The sequence below is a fragment of the Camelus ferus genome, chromosome 3, assembly GCF_009834535.1.
Source record: "Camelus ferus isolate YT-003-E chromosome 3, BCGSAC_Cfer_1.0, whole genome shotgun sequence".
NCBI classification, from domain to species: domain Eukaryota; kingdom Metazoa; phylum Chordata; class Mammalia; order Artiodactyla; family Camelidae; genus Camelus; species Camelus ferus.
This window is the reverse complement of record NC_045698.1, coordinates 110,101,579-110,123,529: the sequence shown is the minus strand read 5'-3', so window position 1 is coordinate 110,123,529 and position 21,951 is coordinate 110,101,579. Positions and strand designations below refer to the sequence as shown.

The 21,951-nt window shown below is 43.5% G+C and overlaps 1 protein-coding gene across 1 annotated transcript in view; it reads right to left on the bottom strand.

The window, feature by feature from the left end:
- The window catches only part of SGCD (sarcoglycan delta), an 841,450-nt gene extending 820,599 nt beyond the window's left edge, over nucleotides 1-20,851 (bottom strand). Inside the window, exon 1 of the mRNA XM_032477185.1 lies at nucleotides 20,227-20,851. The gene's annotated coding sequence lies outside the window, so the exon portion shown is untranslated. The remainder of the gene's footprint in view (nucleotides 1-20,226) is intronic.
- Between the last annotated feature and the right edge of the window lie 1,100 nt (nucleotides 20,852-21,951).

Genomic DNA, 21,951 nt, shown 5'->3' with positions numbered 1-21,951 from the left:
CAAAAAGACATATGCACCCAAATGTTCATAGCTGCACTATTTACAACAGCCAAGACATAGGAACAATCTAAATGCCCATCATCAGATGACTGGATAAAGAAGTTGTGATATATTTATACAATAGAATACTACTCAGCCATAAAAAAAAATAAAATAATGCCATTTGTAGCAACATGGATGGATCTAGAGATCATCATTCTATGTGAAGTAAGCCAGAAAGAGAAAGAGAAATACTATATGATATCACTTATATGTGGAATCTAAAAGAAGAAAACAGACACAAAGGAACTGATTTACAAAACAGAAACAGACTCACAAACATAGAGAACAAACTTATGGTTACCAGTGGGGACAGCGGATGTGAAGAGGTAAATTGGGAGTTTGAAGTTTGCAGGTATTAACTATTATATGTAAAATAAACAAACTTATACTGTATAGCATAGTGAACTATATCCAATATCTTGTAGTAACCTATAATGAAAAAGAATATGAAAAGAAATAGTTGTATGTATATGTATGACTGAAATATTATGCTGTACACCAGAAATTCACACATTGTAAACTGACTATACTTCAATTTAAAAAAAGAATATATGAAATATTAAAAAAACAAAAAATACTACTACCTGTGCAAAGATTTTAACAGTCATTTCATCAAGAAGACCTACAGGTAGCAAATAAGCCCATGAAAAGATGCTCAACATCATGCATCTTTAGGGAAATGCAAGCCAAAACCAGAGTGAGATTCCACTGAACACCTGCTAGAATGAGTACAATTTAAAAGACACATTGAATGTTGCAAGGACACAGAGACATTAGAGCTCTCACCCACTGCTGGTGGGGACATAAACTGGAACTAGCACGTGGGAAAGCAGCTTGGCATTTTCTTAAACAGGTAAACCAGTATCTACTGTATGATCTAGCCATTCAAATTCTAGGCTTTTATCCCGGAAACATAAAAGCACATGTCCACACACAGACACACGCACACAGTAATAAATAAATAAATGCACAGGATAATAAAGATATCACTCCAGCTGCTGCATGCCATGTGAGAATACGTAATGCAGGGGGTTAGCGAAGAGGGGCAGAACAAATGGGTATTATCCTCCATGAAGTAAGACCCAAATGGTCATTTACACCACGGTTCTGGCAAAGAGATGGAGAAAAGTGGGAGAACAGTGCTTAGTAAATGCTATTTAAATAACCTTTTGTTATTAGTAGTAGTATTGCAGATATTACATGCATTATCTCATTTAATTCTCATAAAATCTCAGTGGAGAAGGCCACTAGTTTCATGAAGTAGTTAGAAAACAAAGTCTTAGAGACATCGTGATTTGCCCAGGGTCAAAGGGCTGGCCGTAGACCTGACTTCTGAGTTCTCTGCATCATCACACACAGTCTTGGGACAGTCGGGCTACAGAATAAAGAAATGAAGTTAGTCATGCCTTAAAAGGTGGCACCAACTGAGTTAAAAAGGTAACATGAAAAAGGGCGGAACTGTGGCTCTTGTTTAATCAAAAGAATGTTTTCCTTTTTAAAAAATTGTGGAGCTTTGATATAAAATCTGGACCACAAACAAATACGGAGATTTCAAAGTTCCATGGTAACTAGAGAGAGAGGCTGTCAGGGTGTTCAAGCATGTCCATCAAAGACTATAAATAACACATGCATTCACAGCCATTGATAATAAGTCAAGCTCAAAACTGTAGAACTCCTGTTGGCAAATATTTTTACTGTCTGCTCCCCTAAAACTATGCCCCCAGTCTCTTACCATATCATCATTACAAATAAGTAAGTGTATCTATTATTTACTTCTGTGTATATTTAATCAAAACACTTTCTATTTCCATTTACACAGGTGCTAAGCAAATCTAAAATAATCAGTCACGTTTGGTTAAAAAAGGAAGAAAAAGAGCAAATCCTAAATATAGAACCTAAAAGGTTTTGTAAGTATTTCGTGGAGGTGTAATCATCTCGCCCCAATTTTTTACACTGTTCACAAGAACACCCTTCCTCCTTTTACCCCAGGGGTTACAAATCCAAATGCCTGCAGAAGCCAATCAGGGACCACAAATACACACAGCAGCCTGGAGGAGTAAGGGCTGCTATGAATTCATGAGCACATACCCTACCTAAAGGGCAGTCAAGTCTTTTTTGTAACACAGACTCTCACACAGAAGCTCTGACTTACATGCAACTTTGGCCAAGGGCCAAAATTAACCCACCAACCACACCCCCACCCCAGTGCTCAGTATTACGTGGAGAAGGATCTCTAACTACTCAAAGACTACTGAGTGCAGTACCTTTTTTAAAATCTATTTTATAATGTAAAGCAGGAAGGGTTTTTAAAGTTCTTATTCTTCAAGAAAACTGCCATTTTAAGATGCTGTTCTATAAATTCAGACTAGAAAGAGAATCTTTAGAGAGAGATGGTTCTTCACACACCAATTAAAAGGGACTAACACCAGTCATTTTTTCCCTCCCAAATTAAATGCAGTCTTTCATGCATTTCTCCAGGGTGGTTTCCTTTTACCACCAAGCAGATACAGGAAAACTATGTGTGGAACATGCCAGATCTATCTCTCTTTAAATAAAGTTTCTGCCCTTTGGGAGGACAAGATGCAGAAGAATGAGTAATGTATTAACTTCCTGTACATTCTGCGAACAGGCCTCCCACACCAAAACTATTATTTATCCAAATCGGGTAAAAATCTTTTCCACTTGCAGTACCTCCGTACATCCATTTTGAACAGATTTGATTACACAAAATCGTTACTAGTGCCCAGATTCTAATTAAAACAATTATGATTTGCTTTATTACTTGCTTTTTTAGGTTCTAGGACTCCTCTCCTTCCCAAAGTTTGCTTAAAAGTCAAAATCATTCTAGAACCTTTAAGTAAAAATATATGTTATTTCTCTCAAACCAACAAGAATGAATCAGTCTCAGAAAGCAGTGATAATGAAAATCACGGTGGATTCAGCAAAAACAATTCATGCCAAATACTTTGAATTGAAATAAGCTTACTAACCTTGCAAAGTGACAGACTTTCTTAATTGTGGAATATATAGGTCTGGGTAAAGACTCTAAAGTATTTCCTGATAAACTTATGAACAAGATGGAAAAAATGTAGGCTAGATTACCAGAAGATTAGGGTAGTAAGTGCATACGAGGTCTACCCCCTGCATACAAAGAACTTCAGTTCATGATTGACATAAAACTGGGAAGGTTAAAGGATGGACGGCATCTCTCAGAGTGTGTCCAACGCTCTATTTTGTTGCCTCTCCTCTTTTGTGCCCACTTCCAATATCTTTTCGTCAAAAAGTAGGGGAAAAGTCCTAGAAGGCAGGTATGCTTCTCAAATACGTGAATGTCACATGTTTGATGCACTGAATGAAAATTCTGAGTTTCAAAGTGATCTAAACAGACTAGGGCCAATACCACAAATAAATGCTTGACAAGGATAAACAAGTATTTCTGCATCCGAGTTCATACTAAAATCCATCACCTCATCATAGGACAGAGAAAGAATGTGGCAATTCTTCAGAAGAAACAAAGAATTACAGCTTGATTCCAAGTTCATCTTAGACTGCACAGAGAGAAGGGGGAGCATGTGCTTCAGTGTGTGGCACGTCCCCAGGCTCTGATGCTTGCGAGCTGTGTGATCCTAGAACATAATCTAAGTCTTTCTCCTTTATCAAAGGAGAAGCTTCTCCTTTACCCTTTATCAAATGGCAATAATAATCACCTGTGAAGGAGTAACAAAGACTAAATGACAATTGAATGTATCATATTAGTATCAAAAACACCCATCACTTATTTGAATCACTACCTGCTAGACAGTGCGCTAAGTAATCTACACGCACGATCACATTCATCTGTGTCCTACCATATAGTGTTTGGCACACAGTCAGTTTCTAATAAACCAGAGCTCTCACTATGAACTAGCTGGCCTCCCACCATTAGCTAGGAGGACCAGTCACAAACACTGAATTAGAACATCCCCACCGTTCCTTACTCCAGACACTGGAATTGACAGCTGCCACATAGACTTCTGCGCTTGTGAGGCTGTGTTCCATCACAAGTCAGGTGTATAACTCACAAACTTTTTAAAGTAGAGCTGTTCTTCAGAACTGCTATTTATTTTCTTGGTTTGTGAGGTCTCAAGAAGCACTGCGAGTCCTTTCGACGGATGGTCGCTCGTGCCTTTGGACCTTCACCAGCTTGAGCCACTTTGAAGAATGAATTTAACATGTGTGACAGTGTGACACAGACGATATTGTGTCACAGTGTTCCAAACAGAGCCTCAAAAATGGGTTGAAATTTGAGTGATGTTGTAACAGCACATCAAAATTTAGCTTTATTTGTGGATGAGATGCTACCATGGAACACAATGGGCTACTCTAATTAGGAGAAATTAAACAGATTTACAGACATCTGGAAAAAGGTAACTAGGAATATAGAAGCTCTAAAACCATGACTTAGGATGAATAGCTGAAAGACTATGTTCAGCCTGCAAAGAAGATTAGGGTATGGGAGGCTTGAGAGAAAAAGGACCCTCTCTTCAAACAGGTGAAAGGATTCCCATGGAATCATGAACAGATATAGGATGAAGGTGCTCAGAAGCAGTGACCTAAGAGCAGAGAGAGACCAACAACAGAACCAACCACATTAAGTTACAGAAAGCTCTATATCACTGGAAATGCTCGAGTTTAGGACTGTTACAGAGGAAATGCCTCCCACCTGCAAATTATGTTAGATCACAGGTCTCAAACCAACAGCACACAGCCAAACCAGACGTGTTGAAGCTGGCCCTCCTTAGTATCTTCCTTCTAATATGAGTTATGTGTATTGTCAAACTTGAAAGATATCATTAAAACTCCGTATTTTTAGCTTTGCTAGAAAATCAGAAGACATGGGAATCCTAACACCCATACAATGACAATCGGCTGGAGTCTGACTGAGACAGTCTCCACAATACTCTATGGCTGATGCCACTTGTGTTCATAGCTCCTTGGCATTCCTGAATTAAACAATCTCTGGAGTTTCTGCAACCATCAGGGAGTCTAACGCAAACGGAAAGAACACTGGGTGCTGAGGCAGAAGGTCCAGGTATGAGTGCAACTTGACTGAATCTGTGTCCTTGGACAAGCTGCTTGAATTCTCTGATCCTTTTTCTAATCAGGGAATCATCTCATAGGATGGCAGTAAAGGATGATGTGAAATCATTTCCACAAGCAATGTGGAAAATATTATCACCAAACACACGGGATGGTTTGCATATTCATTTCAAGGAAAGAATGATATGGCTTCAAATCCTTTCTTAAAATAAAAACAGATTTGATGCATATTTGAAATACCTGTGTTTTGAAAGAACATAGATGAAATTATATAAGGTCTGATGAAAATAGTAAAAATCTTGCAGTGAACTGTGTGTGTGCTTAAAACCTTTACCCCTGAGATAAATCAAGTTTATCAATTTAATATATTTTATATGTACTTTATAACACTTCACCTACAAGAGTTAACAACTCCACTTCTCGTATATATGGGAAAAGGAAGGTAGGACCTTATGGCAATTTCCAGAAATTTCAAGTTTAAAGACACAGAGAAAATGACACCACCTCTGAGTGACTCATCCTAATTGCTGCATACATCCATGAATTGGATAATAACAAAATTCTCCATTATCTTATACCTGATTAGAGATTGGGGTTGTCAAAGTGTCGTCGGAGCGAGGGTACTAGAAGAAGTAAAGGGCTGGGCTAAAGAGTTAGAACATGGTAGTTACAGAGCGGGATGCTTGAAATTCAGATTAAGGATGTGATGCAGCTGCTGCAGAGGACAACATGTGGTTCTCAAAGTGTGGTCCTCAGATCAGCAGCATGAGCATCACTCCGAACTTGTTCGAAATGCAAATTCACCAGTCTCCACCCCAGATATCCTGAGTCACAACTCTGGGGGCACGTGGAAACCTAGGACTCCATATTTTACAAAGTCCTCGAGGTGATTCTGATGCATACCAAAATTTGAGAATTGGATTAAAACCCAAACAAAAAGATCGAAGGCAGGTTTTTTTTTCAAATATATGGCCTATTCACATTTTTTAATTTTTTTCTTTTTTTAGTAGGAGGAGGTAATTAAGTTTACTTATTTAACTTTTTAATGGAGATCCTGGGGATTAAACCCAGGATGTCATGCTTGCTAAGCATGCACTCTACCACTGAGCTATCCTCTTCCAAGCTTCTAACAGCCAGCTCATCAGTGAGAGTCCCTCTTTCTGAAAGTCAGCCAGTCAATTCCAGTAACCACACTTCCACAGGTAAAGGGCAGCTAAATCCCTAAACCCTCTGCTTCTGAAAGGCAGGCAGTCCCAGAACTCCACTTACCAGGCCCTTCCCTATCTCACCCTGCTGCCCCCCCACCAGGAAGAAACCACTACCATCACACCTTGCACATTGTTTACATTTCTTTCCTTTAAAAATATAAAAATAAGTTCAGTGTTGCTTGTTTTGAAGCAAAATGCAAAAATGTTGCTATAAATAATATGCCATAAATAATCTAACTTTATTCAATGTTTTGCTATTCACCTCTAGGTGCGTGTATGAAGTCATAACTCACTCATTTTCTTTGCCATAAAATTCAGTGCATAAATATTCTACAACTTAATTAATCACTCTCCTATTGACAGACATTTTCGTTATTTGCATTTTCATGCTATTATTAACAATGCTTTTATGAGCATTCTGGTATGTGTCAGCTGAGACACATGTGCAGAATTTCTGGAGGATAAATACACAGCAGTGCAACCGCTGGTTCATAAAGTAAGCCAATGCTTAGTGTCACAAGAAAATGCCCAAGTATATTCCTAAAGGATTGCAGTCCCCAAGCAATGTATTAGAGTTCTCTGCAACGATTCATGTTTTCAGACTTCTTCATCTATTCTAATCTGGCATATATGAGAGCTTGGTGATGTCTCACTTTGCATCTCCCCAATTACTAATGAGGAATGACTTCCCCAATTACAACTGAGTTCCTAATGCACCTTTTCATATGCGTACTGGTTATATGTTCTTTCTTTTCAGGGTAACTCCTGTTGAAGCCCTCTGCCCACTTTTCCATTAGGTTGTTTATCTTTTTCTTATTCTTTTGTAGTAGTTTTTTAATATGTTCTAGTCACAATTTCATCATTTACAAGTTTGCTTTTTTAAAAAATATTTTTGGTGTATGGCTGATCTCTTTCCTTTATATGTTTTTCCAAGAACAAAATATAAAGAAAGGATCTGTAAAGTTACTGATTTCCTTTGAAATGCCTAGTAAAATTGACAAACTTATGATGAGATTGACAAGAAAAAGAGAGAAACAGAGAAGGCAAGAGAGGAAGTTGGAAGACATGGTCCAAAGTAGGTGAGCAGTATAGGATTCAGTGACTGATGAGATACATGCTCTAATCATCTGGTATTTTGTTTCTTTTCTTAAAAAAAAATACACAAATTAGAACATGATCATTATGTCATATTATACAGACAACGTTCAAGATCTTTACTTTTTACCAGTTTATTTTACCCACCATCCCTTCCTCTATATCAGACCTCCCTTCCAGGATTACTTTTCTTTCAAAGTACATTCTTTAGCAGTTTCCTGGGTAAAGCTCTATTTATCTATAAACGTGTTCATTTCTCCTTATTATTAAAAGGGAGACAAGTCTAATTTGACAGCTACTTTCTCTGAGAACTATGAAGATACTCTTTCAGGTCTTCTGTCCTCTAATATTGTCACTGAACAGCCTCCTGTCAATATTAACCGCGGTTCCTTTGTAGGTGATATGACTCTAGTCCCTACGTGCTTCTAAGACCTCTTTTTTTTCTGTATTTGCAACTTCATTACAACATGTCTAGGTACACATTCACTTTTTATTTATCTTGTTTGTACTTTTTACGTCTGAAGATTTATACCATTAGTTTTATTTACTTTTTATTGAAGTACAGTCAGTTACAATGTGTCAATTTCTGGTGTACAGCACAATGTCCCAGTCATGCATCTACATACACATATTCATTTTCATATTCTTTTTCATTAAAGGTTATTATAAGATATTGATTATAATTCCCTGTGCTATACAGAAGAAATTCAGGGTTTATCTATTTTTATAAATAGTGGCTTACACTTGCAAATCTCAAACTCCCAAATTTCTCAGACACGATCTCTTCAAACGTGATGTCTCTTCCATTTTCTCCCTTTCTAAGACTCTGGTTAAACATAAAACAAACTTTTCAGCTTAGCCTTTCTCTCTCTTAACTTCTCTCTCAGATTTTCCATCTCCCTGTCTCTTCTGTGCTGAATTCTGGGGTAATATCTTCCAATCTGCCTTCCTCTAACTTCAGCTGGGACTGTTATGCTGTTTATCAACCCATTAGGTTTATTCTATTAACTCCTTTTTCCCTTTTGAAAAGTTCTTTGTAAAATCTTCCCAGTCACTTCTTACAGTCTTTTGTTGCATGCTCATATTTTAAATAATTTCCTTTTCTTCCTTTAAAGAGTCATATCAATGTACTTTATATTGTGATATGTAATATGTAATCATTCCAGTACTTGAAAAGCTCAGGGGTTTGAGTCTGTTTTCTGTTTTGTTTTCCTTCCTACATCTCTGACTGATGTTGGTTGGTTTCCTGGTATATTTTTTATCATCTTTGATTGTGGGACCACTGTTCGTATCTTCACTTGTGGGTTTCCTGTAGTTCCAAACAGGTGTGCTTTCCTCTAAAGAGGAATGGTGGTTGCTTTCGCTGGAAGCCAGGAGAGGCTCCCAACCTAAGATTACTTGGTCCCCCTTCCAGGTCCTGATACCATGCAGGAGTCGGGTCCAGCTTCCTCAGCTTCTGGTTGAGAGCTGGCTCACTCAAGGTTGATCCTCAGATACGCTCTATGGGTATTGCACTCAAAACAGTTCTGGTCTTTCTCACTTGCTCCTTGCTCAATACCTCTCATTTGGGTTTCGGTTCCAGGTTTGTGGTTTCCTTTGGGGGCAGTGGTTGAGCATATAGAGGGCTGGAGAGTTCCTTTACTTGCTCCAAGCCTAGCAATACACTGAAACCTAGGTTTATCCATGATCTAGGTGCTTTGCGCTCTTTGGGGTACTCTGGGCCAAGTGAAAGTGTAAAATAATAATTTTTAACTTACTGTTGTAAGAGTTCAGTGTATGTACTCGTGGTCATATAAAAACTGTCTACTTTCCTATCATATGGTGATTTTTTTGATGATGTGTTGGAAATGTCACCCAATTATGTTGCTCTTGGCTGACCACCTCCTTCTCCAAATCCTAGTGGATTCACTGTCTATAACATCCAGTTTAACTCTCAATTATGTGCAATAGTTCACCACTCAATCTGCTCTGGGTAAATACATGCCATCTGTAGGTTTTCCAAGGACAGAAAGCATTGTCCTTGTCTTTTATTCTCTCAAGACCCCAAGTACAAAAAAAAGTCCATGAGCGAAAAACAATGGCTGGTAATTTCATTACGTAAAAAAGTTCATACAGTGGAATAAAGAATAGAATTCTTGTTAAGCCCAAAAGATATACAATTAGAGATCTACTTATTTTGGAAATAATTCATCCCTTTATCACAAGTAAAATCAATGATGGGAAATATAAATACTCAATACCCTTCCTAAAACTACAATTTAAGCTACCTTTGTAAAACTTCCAGTAGGAAGTGGGAAGAGAAATGCTATCATCACTCTCTAAAAGGAAGATGAAATTCTTAATTTTGCATGGAAAAAATTGCATTTGTTCCTGTATGAATCTCTCTCTATTGCATTCTTCAACCAGAAGCATATTGCCTGCTCCAGGTTTCAAAACCAAAACAGACCTAATGATACAAGCACAATTCCTTAGTGAATAAAGTTACAAAGAGCCTAGCTACTCAGGACCAATTTGTAATCAGAGCATCAAGCCATTGGGTACGGAAATGTCAATTCTGGCGCAGCCTTGATGAGCTAAGATTGAACACCCGGGCCAGTTTATCATATTATCCTGACTGCCCTCTTTTGAAGCTGGCAGGCCCAATTTGAGTACAAAAAGGATTTCAGTTTGAATGATCTGCATCAGAAAAAGGACCACCCAGACTGATGTTTTTCATTGCTACTTTTTTTTTTTTAAAGAAATAAGTGCATAGAAAACATCCAATGTAAGTGTTTTCCCCAAACTAAGTGGTCCTGTATAATGTTCTCCACTATGATGTATAAAAATAGAAAGCTAGGAGTTAAGAGTTGCTTTTGTTGTTAAAAATATGTGTCACTCAAAACAATGTATTCACACATTTCAAGCATTTCTCCCTGTATTTTTGTCTTTGACCTCGTGGGGCTAACGCTGGGACAGTCACTCCAGAAGCTTCCTTAAGGTACACTGGGTAGGGCAGAATTGGCTCTTAGTAATTCTCCATGCTGTTTATTTCATTTTATTTCCATCCAAACAACTGATTTTCAAAATGAAAAACCTGTAACTTTGAGTGCAAAGTAAAACTCCCTCCCTACTTTGGCTGGTAAAGGAATTTCCCAGCTGATAACTTACAACTTGCTTGTTTCAGAAATTTCCCCTGACTTCCCTGCCTACAGATCCGGATGGAGCTGCCTCCGTCTCTTCCGCTGTTTTCAGGAGCCGAACCTGGTGCGTTCACTTTCTAATTAGTTCCCTTATTCAAGTGTCTGTTCCTTCATTGAACACTTATTTCCTGGGTACATTTCTCTGCTTCCTTCAAACTCACTAGGATGACAGGCAAGAGACTGAAAAATCCTGGGCTCTGTAAAGGAAAAAATCTATTTTCTTGTACTTTAGAAACAGTCATACACCCTTCTTTAAACCTTCTACAGAAACCTAGCTGAGGTGGCTTAAATAGAGTTTTTTTATTTTTATTACAGTCTATAGACTGGCCTTAAAACAGCTTTTTCCTAGGAGTCGACGTGCGCTACTGTACTCCTCTCCATCAAGGAGCGCTAGCTTCCTTGCTGGTCCTCAAGTGTGAAGCCCATTGTCCTATCTCAGGGCCTTTGCACTTGCTCTCCCTTCTGCATAGAATGATCTTGTAGCAGGTACCTCCTAGACAGCATCCAGCTTAGGTCTCAATAACACACAATTGCTTATCATTCTCAACCTGTTTGGGGTAAGTAAACGCTGTCTCCAGATTCTTCAAGAGCAAGAGGCAATGTCTTCACTTGCCCCATATCTTCTTTCCCCTTCCGTCTCCTCCCCCACCTCCCTGCCCACATCCACACACACACACACACACACACACACACACACACACACACACACGGCAGGTTAGCTCCAGGGTTTAGATTCTTAATCATTACATTTTAAATAAATCCCAGCACATCCATGTGATGAAATATTATGCAGCTCAGAAAAATAAAGAGGCAGCTCAAAATAAAGTTTTGATAACTAACCTTAAGATGCACCATTTAAATAAAAAAAATAAATAAAAAACAAGGTACAGCCCATCTGTCATCTGTGTGAAAGAGGGAAAAACAGGTGCTTTCTGTCCCATACCTGGCAGGGAAAAAGCAGAAGACTCACGCAACATAGTTGTACTGGAAAAGAGAGAAACGGTGACCTGGGATCAGGGATGGAAGAATACATATATATATTTTTTACCAATATTGTACTATTTCGATTTTTACTATTCCTATGCAGTGCAAAACAAATTGAAATTTACCATTAAAAATAAAAATTCCGCTCCCCCCAGTCGCAACAGTCTTCAGTTTCCAGCAAGTGTTCTCTGCACACCAGGAATGGCAAAACCAGGCTCTCATGTGGTGCTGTGTTCATGCCTTGAAACCTAAGAATAAAGCTCTCTGGGTTGTGAAAGGGTCCAGAGACAGAGAGAGGTACGGGAATAAAGGACAGCCAAACTGGCATCAATGCTTCTTCCATCCTCCAGGATTTCAACCCCAACCATTGGATCAAAAAGTCTGCAGAGGCCCACAGAGGAGTCACAGGGTCACCACCATTCCTGCCCCTCCACGGACCCTTCCAACCATGAGCACCTTCTGCCAAACCCATACACCTCCAATCAATTCTGTCACTCAAATCTCACCCCCACCAAAAAAAAAAAAAAAAAAAATTCTACACGAAGGGAGTGGAAGTCAAGTCCAGGTAAAAAGCAGAAGATATGAGCAATCGGTGACAACAACCTGCTGTCAGACTGAAGCTAAGTAATGGCCCAGAGTCCACAGTAAAAGATGCTTTTACTCCTGGGGAGGACGAACACCCGAAGCCAGGTCTAACGCCAGCTCTGCTACCTACTAGGCTGACATGGGATCTCAGACGAGGGAAAACGGCGTCATCTCCCCAAGCCTCACTTTCTGCATCTCTCAGAGTCTACAGGAACTGATTAGGTCAGCATTTTCCAGGTTGTGTGTTTCACCCCATTTGAGTCACAAAATAAATGTTGTGGGTCATAGCATAATCTTTTTAATGAACTAGGACAGAACAGAAAATATCAAGGGGTATCACCCAAAGTGAAAAAGGGTAAATATTATTTTTTGAAATGTTTGTTTCAGTTACATGCGTGACTATGCTGCGTCTGCATGTGGACGTGTATACAGTGGGTAACAATACAGTGGCATAGGAAATGTCAGTAAATATCCCACAGGAAGACTATGTAGTATTTTTTTTTAAACCTTTGTGTCAGTTGTGTGTGTGCCTATATATTAGGCAAGGATGTAAAATGTGTTTTGTAATGTACATTATAGTCATTTGAAAGTCACAGTACAAGATATTCCCTAAGCTTCTTTCAAGCTCAGAGTTTTCTAAGTCAACTGGAGACTGTATTAGTTAGTGAAGTTTAAAAGTAAGAAAATTCTGGATTTAAAGCCCTATTCTGGGATTTGATACAAGTTAACTTTCCAAGACGCCCTTTCCTTGCCTTTCTCCAAAGACCCTACTTGGAGACCTGGATGACTGGTACCGGGTGAAGGAAGGAGGTGTCCCCTTCCCTCCCGCCATTTTGCACTGCTTCTCAATATTGTCCTGTTCACAATATCACTTCTTTATTTATTTATACTTTTCAGCATTATTTGTCATCTCTATGATAATATCATCATTCCCCTAATCATAACTTCGATGTTGGGTTAGCAGGCATCAGAGGGAAGGAAAATTGTGTGAGAACTTAGAACCATGTGGGCACATAGTAGGTCCTCAGTAAATGCAAACATGAGCGTTAGCAGGAGAAATAGCAGTAGGTGGTGGGCTGGTGGCGGTAGTTCTGGCAGTGTTCACCCTTAATGCCTGTCAAAATGCCTCTTTAAAGAAGTATAGGGCCAGATGTTAGGTCCAGGCAGTTCCAGTAGCTCAATGAGATCGCACCCAGGAAGTCTGGCATTTTAAGAGGACCATAGAAAATCCCCAGTTATTTGAAGTCCAAAGGAATTGCCTTTTAATAGAGGGATTTATCTGGCACCCACACAAGCTCGAGAAGGGAGCAATTCGTTCTGGTGGGAGGGGTACAAAGACAGGTGCCTCCCCCTTGCACTCAATCTATGAACACCAAATCAAAAATAGCACCAATATCTCAGACTGATTATGGCTGAGAGGTAAAGAGAATTCTTAACTGTGCCACCTTCTTGAATGATCCCAGTCTTGTTACTTTGGGTTGATGTGGCAAATCTTTTGGGAGGCAGGGAAGGTGCTGTGTTGAAATATTTCTACTGCCTTGTCAGCACTGATTATAATGTTTCCAAAGGATCATCCACAATATTTCGCACCGACGATCTGTGTCTTAACTGCCTCCATAATACTGACACCATATGATAAAGATCTGTGTGTTAGCCACGTCAGAGACCACTGCACAGGTTTGTGTGTCTGAGAATGGATTTAGGCTGGTCTATTTTAGTCAGACTCCAAGGCACCCCAGAGGTAGAGAGAAGGGTCTCAAGGTAACTGCTTCTCATCTAGAAAAAGCACGAAGAAGAAAGGAGAGCGTGATCTGAACCACTGCGCTGCCAACATGCCAGGGGCTTGGCAAAGAACTTCTATACATCTCTACCTCTTGACATACCACACTCAAGAACATCAAAGGAGAAGCCCTGTCAAGTCACATTTCCTTGTTTGAAAAGCAGACCAGGAATCCCAGAAACCTACAAGACCTTGCCAACATAGGACCTACCAAGATGCTCTCCCACAAATGTCTCTTGACACTCTGCGTTTGCCTGGATCATTTTGGTCCTGCATCCCTCCTTCTCAGCATCAGCTTTATCTTGGAATTTTGCAGAGTCCAGGCTATAAGCATGGAGAAGGCTTGCAAGTATCCCTTCAAAGCAAATAAGCATCTCACCACTAATGTGTTCATCACTCTCGGCTGTGCATTAAGAGTCCTGGGCGAGCAGCCAAAAACCTCTGGCTCTCACACTGGCTATGGCACTAACTTGCTGGGTGATCTCAGGCAAGTCCCTTGCCTTCTCTGAGCCTGAGTTTTCTCACCTCCTGTACAAGCTGGTAGAATGAGATTATCTCTAACTTTGGTTCTAACTCCAGGAGCCTATTAATTTTTAAAATTTTGGGGCTGAGGAACAAAAGTGCCTTTCTGAGCAACTAATTAAATGTACAGATAAAATCATATTAACTTATAAATCAGAATGTCCCTTCTAATTACATCTGAAGCAACATCATGATGGAACTTGCCCAAAGCTACCAACACAGTTAATCGACAACCACTGATACCGTTACATTCCTCCTCCGTCTGATGAACTGATGCCTCTGGGGGCACATAATACAGAAGGTTTCCAGTTCCAATGCTTGCATGTTTCCCTTTCAGAGTTCAAAGACAATGACCAGTTTTTTCTCTGCTACCAAGAAATAGCTCAAAGTTTCAGTTGGTCATTCAAAAGTATTCCGTACGTTTTCCATATGCCACGCACTGTCCTGGGCACTGTGGGTACAACTTCAATTAAGACCAGGTCCGTAATCTCAAAAAGCTTACAAACAGACTGAGGAACACATATAAAAAGAAGTAAATGGACACACACTACAGTTGAAGTGAAGAAACACACTAGAAAGGCATCTAACTTAGCCCTTAAAGAGTCAAGGGTGATTTTCCTAAAGAAGCAGCATCTATGCCAAGACTTTAGAAACAGGGAGAATTTAACCAAGCAAAAGTAACTGGAGATGGATCTGTGAAAACTCTATCCCAACTGCCAGAAAAGGCAAAAACCAGTACTTAGAGGTGATGTAACCACTTAAAAATCATCCCCCCAAATTCAAAAGATTCCCACCCAGAAGTGTTCTACTTGACAATCTAGCAATGGGTTTAATTAAAATACAAACCAGAATACGTTTCATATGCAACACTCTGTCTTAATGTATAAAGAAGGAACAGTGAGTCACGTTAATGTAACGGTAAGAGTTGGGAGAATTGAAAAGGACAGATCTGGATCATAAGCCTGGGTCTGTTATTTAGGATCTGGGTGACCTGGGCAAGTTGCTTAACCCCTGCGATGTCAGTTTCATCCTCAGTTAAATGGAGCCTAGTACATGTCGTATGTTTAGCAAATACTAGGTAACGGGTGAGTCCTTACCACACGCCAGGCTCAGCACTCTGGTCCCTGACCGAGGTAAGTCCCAGCAGCAAACACAGAAGGGCCATCCAAAAACCTTGTCATTGGCTTCTATGTCCAGGTGAAGAAATGGAGGCTTGGGGACGTTCAATAACCAGGCCAAGGTTATAACAGCAAGCAAGGTGGAAGCAGGCCTTGACCTCAGAGCCCAAGCCCTAACCACTCAGTGTTTCCTCCCACAGTCTACTTCTCTATCGCCAGCCATGCCAGAAAAGTGGGTTTCCCCCACTGAAGTGGGAGAAAAATTCCCAGCATGTTAAAGATGTGGTCATTGTCAATGTAAGTTACTCTTTGGTTTACATTCTATTCACCAATGGCTGTGGTTATTTAAAGCACATGTAACACACAGTTGCCTATCAGCGCTACCTCAGCTCAATTAGCATCCTTGAATAAGAGGTCAGGGTTAAAAGCGACAGATTCAGAACATAAACTTGGACCTGAAAAGAGAAAGATGACAAAACAGTTTGCTGGACAAGATGTCTGGCACCTTTGGCCACTTTTCAATGAAATAGAAGGGGAAAGATGTCCAGGTCACCGAGAAAACAGTTTAAGTGGGCCAGAAGGAGCGTGGGCGTGATGGCAACTTGTTACCTGCAGGAGGAGGCACGGACATATTCTGAGGGAGTCAAAAGCATAATAATGAAGGGAGGAGAGGGGTCCTTCCTACCTGATGGCTAGAACCACTAAATTGGGAGCGTGACACTTTGTCACAGCAGTACGGTGGCCTGGCTCACGGTGTCGTTTTGTGTCAAGTATGAGTACAAACACCAACAGTGATGCATTAAAGGACCCTTTGATGCTTCCTTACAGGCCTTCCAACCTGGCACAGGAAAAAAAACGAGTGTAACAAACATCACTGTGACAGCTACGCCTCTCAAAGAGCTTTCAAAGTTGCGTCCAGGTTGATCAGCTTGTTTCCTTACCCGTGGTGCCTCAGCATGGGCTGCGGCAGACACAGAGTATACTACTTGTGTGTGTGTGTGTGTGTGTGTGTGTGTGTGTGTGTGTGTGTGTGTGTGTGTGTGTGTGTGTGTGTGTTTTGCTTGAAGCGGGAGGGGCATGGAGTTCTCCTCTTGAAGCCATTTGAAAGGGATCCACAGCGTCAGATGCCAAGAGCTAAAGAATAACTGGGGCAAATGGTAATATGCAGACACAGACTCAAGGCAGGAACTAAAAATACAGACTTCTGGGCTCTCTGCCCCAAGGTTTGGAATCAGGAAGCCTCTAGTAGGGTCCAGGAACTTGGATTTTGATTTAGATGCTCATGTGACCTTGAGGATGAGCCAAATGTGACAACCACTGATGTCGTGGGGGAGAAGGCTGGACTGAGACTCAAGATAGCAGGGCGCTGGTCCCAGTTCTGACACCTGCTGGTTGTAAGATCTCTGGTAAGTCACTTGTCAGTTTCTTTAGCGGCTTTGCATTTTCCTCAGTTGATAAAGTGGAGAGAGAGAGAGTGCTTGGGAGAGCTCTCCAAGCATCTTTAACTCCACTCATCTAGAATGCAGAGTTAGGATGAGCACGCCTGGGTTCAAATTTCAGCACTGCTGCTTTCCGGTTGCTGGACCGTAGACAACTAATATCATTTCCCTGGGACAAGTAATATAATTTCTCTAAGTCTCAGTTTCCTCAACTAGAAAATGCTGATGATAGTATCAACGCCTAAGGCATAGATTTTTTGAGTGTTAACTAGTCAGTGTATAAAGAATGACCAGGACTGTGCCCTGCCGAGCACCAAATACCTGTTGGTTATTTGGAACACCCCTGACAAGGTCAACCAGAAGAGCTGTCCACTGTCCCCTGAAGCTACTGTGATTAATGAGGTTTGGGGAAAGGTAACCCTGGCTGAGCAATCCTTGGACTTGTCCTTTTATCCAGAGAAATTCACAAGAAATGAGCTTTTCTGGGGAGGACAGAATACCAGGGGGAGGCATTTAACTATGTCTCTTAGGAGGAAATATGGGAACAAATTAGAGAAATGTGTTATACCATCTATACCATGTTTATCAAAGGGTGGCTCAGGGATGCCCTGCTTTAGAATTAACGGGCATTCATTCCAGTAGCACAATCCCATCCCTAATGAATCAAACTCCCAGGGGAGCGGGTCCAGTAATGTGCTTTGCTCAGAAGCTATCCAGGAGATTCTTCCACAAACAGGGGTTAGAGAATCACTGGCAAATACTGCTAATGGAACGACTCTTCCCTCTCATTCTCCAGCCCCTTTTACCCAGGGGAAAAAAAAAAAAAACAGCAAAGGCAAATGAACTTATGCATTTGTGCATTTACTAAGAATCTAAACTTCTTACATCCTTGTCATCTCCACTGCAGCTGGGCTCCAAGAGGGTGTCCAATTTCTGCATAATTCACAACTCCGCAGAGAAATGAACACAAACCAAGGGCTGGCTACTTAAGGATGTGGATTATGCCCACTTCCTTGGAATGCCAGTGTGGCTTATAAAAATTAAATACAAAAAGCGAGTACCTCTCACTTCATCTGCCTCCTCTGTTCTCCAGCCTTCCTCTCCTCCCCACCTGACTTCCCTGCCCTGCTCCCATTCCTTTCCCTTTCTTTGTTCACACTCATCTTTGGATTTCTTTCCCCTCCCTTCCCTTCCTTCCACTTCTCCCTCCCACCCCCCACTCCTCTTATGTTTTGCCCCATCTACCTTGCATCTTTCCTTCTCTCTTTCCCTCTTTCCTTTCACCTCTGTGTACATGTCTCTCTGATTCTTCCCTCCTTCTGCCTCTGTGTCTCTCTGTCAGCCAGCTCCCTCAAGTCAAGAGGCTCACTCTATTTACAAGTTCTTGGCCATCAGCTACCCGTGGGCCCAAGTAAGAAGGATAATTTTGGGAAGAAAGACTAAATGGGGGCTGGAAAGATGCAGCAGCAATTCATGGTGTAGAAACAGCAAGGCTAAACAGCTCTAGTACCCAGAGTCTCCCCTGAAGGAGAAGCTGCTGGTCCAAGCGCTAGCAGTGGAGGGTGCTTTTGCATTGTGAGTGTCCATCACTTCATTTCCACAGTACAAACAGCTCACCGGCATGCAGTGGAGTGGCAGCACCAAGGGCATATTGGGAAAGCTTTAGTATCTCAAAATATCCAATCTTCTCAAAGCCAATCAACCATCTCAAGATACAAAATCTGAGTGTTTACTCTGTGTGCTGCCTCCAGACACCTCCCCTCCCCACATACCTCCCTTCAGCTGCTCCACCATCTTCCAACCTGACATCCATCTTTAAGCATCTCCTTTACAGACAAGGTTTCTGCCATGGGGTGGGGGACTGTACCTAATCTAGAGATGGGCTAACTCTCTAGAGGGATGGAGAAGTTACTCGGCCGACTCTGGAAGATACTACTTTGGAGTGCCACCACTTTCAAGGACCAAAATCACCTCACCAAAGGATGGTGCATTCAAAGGAAACTTTTTCAAAGCACTGCCACGCCCTCTCCCAGCTCGCAATTCGAGTCTCTGTGGGTGGGTGGGGAACTTGGTCTCTCTCTAGTCGCTTTCCTCCAGCTCTCAAACTCGACCTGACCCCACACTCACCCCACCCACCCCTACCCCTACCTCTACTCTTCCATCTGAGTCTTAGGATAAAAGTGCAGGACAAAGGTAAAGAAGAATAAACTTGTGCATTGCACTCCCCAGATGCTCCTGCAACTCCCCCTCCGCTTGGGAGAGTACAGAGGAGCAAAATGCTGAGGTTTGGATAGCTGCCCATCCCAGGGAGCTGGAATAACCGCGGCCAGGGACCACGAAGAAGGCCGGGGACCAGCCAAGTCCGCGTCGCCCCAGCTGAATGGTCCCTCAGTTGCCTGCAAGTTGAAACCTCAGTCAGGCACACAATGAAGCCGCTGTTTTCCGACAGGAGGCATTTGGATGCCTCACACACTCACCCCGAATCGGGCCTGAAAGCAGAGAGCGCATTTCCTTACCCATGTTCAGAAGCGCCCCTAGAAGCAGCAGCCTGGGCCCGGGGGGGAGGGAGCGGCTCCCTTCCTCCGCGCCCGGCCACAGGAAGCCCGCGCAGGCCACCTGTTGGACTCTGTCCGGCTGCCCCAGATCTTGCTCCCCCAAACCTGCACCGCGGAGCGGGGCACCCCGGGTACCCTACGCGTCAGCGACAGAAAAATTTCACTCGCGCCTTCTCCTGTGGTTACCTTTCCTGTTCCCAATCACACACATACACACTTCCCTAATATTCGAGCAGCTGCCTCTCTTTAATGAAGCGCGCTTAGCCTCCCCTAGGGCCTGGGCTGCTCACGATCTCCCAGAGCGCCCAGGAGGCTGCGGATCTCCAAGCGCTTACTCCGGGTGCCCGCTTAATGTGCGGGCAACAGAAAAACCCCAAATGGCAGGCTGGTGGGGGAGCAGTCAGTGGTTTGCTCTAGGGAGCTCCCTTTCTCCTTGGTAAACGGAAGAGGTCCCTCTCCTTGGTTTAGAAATGAAGGCGTGTGGGGATGCCCCGAAGGCAATCGGATTGGGAGAACCAATGTTGCGTTTCGCTGCCAAATCCCAGTACAGGTGCAAGGAGTCTCAACTTTCTTTTCTCCCTGCCATCCCTACAAACAACTAACTGGGGGTAAAGGGCGCCACCACTACCGGGCTACTCACCTCTGGGTACGGACGCCGCCCCCTCAGGAGACCTCAGCAGACGGGCGCGCGTGGAATCCGCGAAACGCCGTGGAGTCTCGCTCCTCTCCCGGGCCACGCGACGAAGGCTACGCGCTCCAAGCGGGGCAGCCGAGGGCAGTGGATCCCATGGGTGGCGAGTTGGCAGAGGGCACGCCGCCCGGCTGGGGGCGCATCGCTCCCAGGGCTGGCGCAGGCTGCGGCGGGGAGAGGGGCTCCCGGGGAAGTTGGCGGCGCTGGGGGCTGACTTCGGACTTCGCGCTACCTTTGGCTGGAGTGGCCGGGCGCGTCCTCCGGGAGAGACCAGGGGCTCGCCAGCGAACGGGGTCCGGCTGCGGGTAGCCTCCGTTGGCCGCCACCTAGTAAGAGGGCAGCGGCATCGCGCTGCCTGGAACCCCCAGCAGCGGCTGGAGCAAAAAGCGAGCGAGAGCGGCGGGCTGCCTCTTCTCGGGTGCCGGCGCCCCTTGCTCAGAGCCCGGCTCGCCCCAGCCCGCCGCGCCTCTCCTCCTGTCCGTGTCTGTCTCCCCTCGGCTGCTTCACTGGCTCTCGGGGCTCCCGCGGCTGGGCTCGGGCCAGAGGCTGAGCAGAAGGCGGCTGCAGAGCCCGCAGCATGGAGGGCGATCTCGCCGGCTCGGGCTCGGGCTTGGGCTCCGGCAGCGGCAGCAGCGGCCGCCGCCTCCCGCGCGCCCACGTGCCGGAGCCCCGGTGTGCGCGCTCTGGCCACGGGGCTGGAGGGAGGGAGCAAGGGCGAGCCGTGGGTGGGGGTGGCGAGGAGAGCCTGCGCGCCCGCGCAGCCGAGGGGAAGCCGCCGACAGGCTCCCGAGGGCACGGGGCTCCTCTCCTGCAGCTCCGGGAAGACTGGTGTGCAAGGCTCCCCCAGCTCCCCCCTCCCTTTGCAGAGCGGAGGGAGTCTGAGCGAAACCCGGGGCTGGGTGGGGGGTGGCGGGGCGCTCCACTCCACAGAATCAGCCGGGAGCAGCGGCTGGAGGCGGCTACGTGTCTCAGCTGAAGGGACAGGTTCCAAGTATCCTTGAACCCCGTCACGTCTCCCCCGCGAAGAACGGGGTTCAGATACCCGGGGTGAGGGAGTATGCCTGTTTCGGCTTGCCCCGCCTTCTTCCCAGAGTAAGCACTTTTCCCGTTAACCGACAGCCTCCAAAGGGCTTCTCCTTACTGGGAGAAAGGAATTGTCTTGCAAGAGGGGCCTGACAACCTCCAAGCAACTGATACATAATTAGTGAGCACTCACTTTGTGCGATGCCTGGCAAGGTCCTGGTTCATAGCCCCGCCCCGGTTGGAAGTTGGGTTCGGTTCTCTGCTCTGCGTACCCTTAGGCAGGTCCTCCCTGGGCCCCATCGCTCCAACGATAAAATGAGGTTCCTTCCTGATAGGAGTAAGAAAGACAAAACAAACATAAGCGAGAATTTTAAAATTAGAAAAACTTCAAAACATGGGTAAGAGTTCAGTGCTGAGAAGCATGATTCAAGTAAGTAAAATTATCACAGGAAAATTGAAAATGAGATCTCTAAGGAAACTTAGAAACTAGCAGTATATGCACGTGACTGGGCACAGGTGCAGTCACTTAGAATTCTGAGTCTCCAATCTTCTCATTATCTTAATGGGGAAATAGAGGCTCAGAGAAGACAAATTGGCCTGTCCAAGGTCACACACATCTGATTTGGTTCGACACATCGGGTTTTGGTTAGT